The sequence below is a fragment of the Lathyrus oleraceus genome, chromosome 6, assembly GCF_024323335.1.
Source record: "Lathyrus oleraceus cultivar Zhongwan6 chromosome 6, CAAS_Psat_ZW6_1.0, whole genome shotgun sequence".
NCBI lineage: Eukaryota > Viridiplantae > Streptophyta > Magnoliopsida > Fabales > Fabaceae > Lathyrus > Lathyrus oleraceus.
The window spans coordinates 89,839,288-89,845,040 of record NC_066584.1 but is presented as its reverse complement, the minus strand read 5'-3'; positions in this window follow the sequence as shown (position 1 = coordinate 89,845,040).

Below are 5,753 nucleotides of genomic sequence, written 5' to 3'. Positions count from 1 at the left end.
CACTATACGGCCTAGCGTATGACCCGGTGTGACACCCATGTCTCCAGATATCGTCTAACGTACGACACAATCTGGAGATCTCGTCATCGAACCTCCTGGATGGCATCTTTAAGCCCATCTCCATCAAGACTAATGGACAAGCGCAAATTTTTGGTGCATTCTAGTGTTCAATAATCTTTCACCTCCAGACCACGAACGGCATACTCGCCATTCTAACTCTCTCGGTTCAAGAATATTGAACAGGGGCAGCTGTCATACCCCAAAATTTGCCCGTTGATATTACAAAGCATTTTCCAAGACCCTCCGACTTGTTCCACAAGGCACTGACATCCCAAAGGAACGAAGGCCCAGCTCACGAATGGCCCAATCCAGAAAATGGCCCAAACTGGCCTGTTCGCTACACGCTCGCCTAGCGAACGTTACGTTCGCTACACGCTCGCCTAGCGAACGTTCGCTACACGCTCGCCTAGCGAAGCAAACGTTCGCTACCAGCTCGCCTAGCGAAGCTGACAGACAACAAAAATTTCGGGCTTCGTTCTGAGCCCATTAGGTCATGAAAAAGGGCATTATAAATACCAGCACTTCAGTAATGAAAGGGAGGACGAAAAAAAGGAGGAAAAACAGAGGAAGACGGACGGAAACCCTGGCACGGAAACCCTGGAGGCTACTTTAGAGAGTTCCGAGTGAAGAAACCCTGAAGGCCGCTCCTCCGCTCCGAAGCTACCACCGCCCAACTCAATCCGGCTCGCCAATTCAAGGTTGCAATTCGATTGCAAACAGGTTTGCATTACTATTATCGCTTTATTTTCTTAATTTGCATGTGATACCGCTTTATGTTCTTAACTTGCATGTGATATTATAATTGAATTCATAAACATATTTGAGGTTTTGCATGTGAATTTAAGTGTGCCTGGATATTGTGAATGCTGAACCATATAATTATGTGTTGGATGCCATAAGCCATGCCGCAGGTTGAAGTCATACTGTTTTGAAATTCAAAACCCGCAGCCGCTCGCTAGCACATCGCTAAGCGAGCACGCAGCGAGTGTTCGCTAGACCTTCGCTAGGCGAAGCAGAGGCGAACAAGGGCAGCCGCCAATATTTTGTTTGTTATGTCTTATGCGTATCTGGTCGATTCTATGTTAATTATACACTGTTTCCTTGCTGCTGTTTTTCTTTTACGGTGTAATCCTCGATTGCACCCAGATTTGGTATGCTAACCCGTTTGTTGAATTTTGCAAAGGTTCATATGTCCCAGAAAAAAGATCGCCGTTTAGGTCTTCCACTTTATTTGTGGGATACCCTTGGGGAGACTCACCCTAAATTGCTTAATTAATTTTAATGTGTTAATTTTAATGTATTAATTTTAATGTATTGATTTTAGTATGGACTTAATTACTTAATTGACTTTAAAATATGACCTTTAAATAAGTGATCTTGGACCTCTCTTTGCTGCCTTACGGTATTACGGTATAATGGTCATGTCCCGCGAATGTGGGGATACACTTAGCAATGGCCCTTCGATTAAATCATCATAAAATAAATCATGGTCCCTCGGATGTTGCCTTCGGAAATACGATTTTGTCCCTCGATGACCCTTCGGTGTAGCCTACGGTTAAATGATGATCGTCCCTTCGAATGCTAAGGTATCCTTACAACTGTTGCCTTCAATGACCTATCGATGACCCTACGATGACCCTTTTACATCCAAAGGGTAAGATTACTTACTTCTCAATAGTAAGGACAGTTTTACCCTCATAAGGATAGGAAATGCCCATAACGACCTCAGGAAGGTATAACTCTCAATTACTGGATCATAACCTAAAACATTTTCCACCCCTCACACTTTACACTTTACAAATCCTAGAAAATCACCACTTGGTATACATTCATACTAGAATCATTACCGAGTTATATTTTTCTAAACCATTTTCAAAATCAAATGAGATAAATACTTTGTAGACATTCATACGAGAATCATTACAAAGTTAAACTCTCTTTCAAACATTTTTTAAGCAATTCACCGACACTTTTCAGACAAAAATATAAGTGATCCAGTAATTAAGAGCCCATGGATAACCATGGATACAAAGGGTGCTAACACCTTCCCTTTGTATAATGTACCTCCCGAACCCAAAATCTATTGAGGTCTTTCCTGTTCTTTTCCACCTTTCCTTATTGGATAAAAGAAAAGTCGGTGGCGACTCTTGCTATCCGCGACATTGCGATAAAAAGCAAAACACCCCAAGTCAGTTCACCGTATGACAATGCCTATGTTGAACAACGTGTTACTGTGGATCAGTTTGACCACATAGTTGCCAACATCACTTCTTGTAATAATTTGAGTTTTTGTACTGAAGAGCTTCCTGAGGAAGGCATAAATCATAATTTAGCACTACAGATTTCGATGAATTACAAGGAGGACGCTCTGTCCAATGTTTTGGTTGATACATGATCATCACTGAATGTATTTCCAAAGTCAACTTTGTCAAGACTCTCCTATCAAGGCGCCCTGATGAGGTACATCAACATAGTTGTTAAAGCGTTTGACGGTTCTTGTAAAATTGTCATTGGAGAAGTGAACCTTCCAACAAAGATAGGTCCGAGTGATTGCTAAATTACTTTCCAGGTAATGGATATCCACCCGACCTATAGTTGCTTGTTGGGAAGGCCATGGATTCATGAAGCTGGAGTTGTGACGTCTACACTACACTAGAAGTTGAAATTCGTGAAGAACGGAAAGCTTGTCGTTGTTGGTGGAGAGAAGGCATTGTTGGTGAGCCATTTGTCATATTTCACTTATGTTGATACTGAGGAGGAAGTTGGAACCCCGTTCCAAGCTTTGTCCATTGCTGATGAATTAAAGAAAGCTGGGGCACCCATGTCTTATTTAAAGGATGCACATGAGGCTATTCAGGTTGGCATCATTCATAAGTGGGGCCGTGTTGTAGAAGTCGCTAAGAACAAGAACAAGGCAGGACTCAGATTTCACCAGGTCCATTCAATGCTAATGTCAAGGGTATGCAACCAATTTTCTACAGTGGAGGGTTCATTCATGAGAATGATCAACACTCAGCTGCAATTATTGAAGACAAGAGTGATAAAGACGAAGCTTGCGCCAACTTTGTAACGTATGGCCAGACTTGCAATGATTGAGTTGATGTTGATGTTCATACTATCATTCATCGTTCTAAGTAATTTTTTTAATTTTTTTAAAGAAAAATCCTTCTCCCATGCCTAAGGGAGAAGTGAACATTGTTGGGCATTTTCTTTATTATCATCAATGAAATACAATTTTATTCATCCACATCAATGATGTTTTATTATTTATTTTTTATTTTTCCGAAAATGGTAATCACAAAAGAACATAAAACAAATAATGAACTTTCCATATGCATAATATTTTTTTGCACTCCACTTCTCTAAAATCATAATATCAAATCATTATGCAGGTTGGTTCTCAAACCCATTGAATACAATGATCCTACTCCCTCTCCAAACTTTGAAGCTGAGGAAGAGATTGGTGATGAAGAAGTATCTAATGAGTTATCCTGTTTACTTGAGTAAGAGGAAAAGCCATTCAACCGTTTGAAGAGCAAATTGAATTAGTCAACTTGGGTTCTAAGGAAAATGTGAAGGAAGTCAAGATTGGGTCTCAACTGTGTCCAGAAGCTAAGAAGGGGTTGATTTATCTTCTTCGAGATTATTCTGATGTGTTTTCTTGGTCCTATCAAGATATGTCTGGTTTTGATTCTGAGATTGGGGAACATAGATTACCTTTGAAGCCAGAATGCCTGTCGGTCAAGCAAAAATTGAGAAGGACTCACCCTGATATGGAAGTGAAGATTAAAGGGGAAGTGCAAAAGCAAATTAATGCTGGTTTTCTTGTTACCTCCAAATACCCGCAATGGGTGGAAAATATTGTGCTTGTTCCTAATAAATATGGAAAAGTCTGCATGTGTGTTGATTACAGAGATTTGAATAAAGTTAGTCTGAAAGATGATTCTCCTCTGCCACACATTGATATGTTGGTAGATAATACAACTAAATTCAATGTCTTTTCGTTTACGGACGGGTTTTTCGGTTAATCAGATTAAGATGGAACCTGAAGATATGGAGAAAACTACATTCGTTACACCCTAGGGAACATTCTGTTATAAAGTGTTGTCTTTCGGTTTAAAGAATGCTGGTGCAACGTAATAGAGACCTTTGACCACTCTTTTTCCTGATATGATGCATAAAGAGATTGAGGTTTATGTCGATGATATGATTACCAAATCTAGTGATGATGAAGAGCATGTTGAGCATTTTTTGAAGTTATTCCAGCATTTAAGGAAGTATAAACTTCGCTTGAATCCCAATAAGTGTACTTTTGGTGTTCTTTTTGTTAAGTTGGTGGGCTTTATTGTCAGCGAGAAGGGTATTGAAGTTAATCCTGCCAATTTCAAAGCAATACAAGAGATGCCTGAGCCCAAAACTAAGAAGCAAGTCAGAGGTTTTCTCGACCGCTTGAACTATATCTCAAGATTTATATCGCATATGACTGCCACATGTTCGCCTATAATCAAGCTTCTTCAGAAAGATCAGTCTTGTCATTGAACCCAAGATTTCCATAAAGCTTTAACAGTATCAAGGAATATCTCCTCGAGCCTTCGATTCAGTCTCCGCCTATTGAAGGAAGACCATTGATCATATATTTGATTGTGCTTGAAGAGAGTATGAGATGTGTTCTTGGTCAGCAGGATGAAACATGAAATAAAGAATATGCAATTTACTACCTCAATAAGAAATTCCCCGACTATGAGACTCGATATTTTATGCTTGAGAAGACATGTTGCCATTGGCTTGGGCTACTAAGCGTCTGCGCCACTATATGTTGAATCATACTACTTGGTTGATATCCAAAATGGATCCAGTCAACTACATTTTTGAGAAGCCTGCTTTAATTAGGGGGATTTCCTGTCGTTGGCAGATGTTGTTATCTGAGTATGATATTGAATACAGATCTCTAAAAGCAATTAAAGGTAGTGTCTTGGCTAACCGCTTGGCTCACCAACTTATTGAAGATTATCAGTCAGTGCAATATGATTTTCCCGATGAAGAGATTTTGTGCTTGATAATGAAAGATTTTGATGAACCATTGCTTGAAGAAGGGCTAGAACCTAGTTCCCATTGGGGCATGGTATTTGATGGAGCTGTTAATTCATATGGTAATGGCATTGAGGCAGTGATTATTACTCCTCATGGCACTCATTTTCTGTTTACAGCTAGATTAACCTTCAAGTGTACAAACAATATAGCTGAGTATGAAGCTTGCATTATGGTGCTTGAAGAGGCCATTGATCTCCAAATTAAATATCTTAACGTCTATGGAGATTGAAGTTTGGTTGTGAATCAAATCAAAGGTGAATGGGAGACGAATCAACCCGGGTTGATACCATACAGAGATTGTGCGAGGAGGATTTTAACTTTCTTTGCAAAGGTTGAGTTTCATCATATCCCTCGAGATGAAAATCGGATGGCAAATGCTCTTGCAACATTGGCTTCCATGATTGTGGTAAATTTTCGGAATGAAGTTCCTAATTTGACTATGATGCATCTTGATAGGCTAGCTCATGTATTTGCTATTGAAGAAGTCAAAGATGAAAAGCCATGGTATTATGATGTCAAACCTTTCCTCCAATGTCGGATTTACCCGTCAGGGGCATCTTTGAAAGATAAGAAGACATTGAGAAGATTAGCTGGCAACTTCT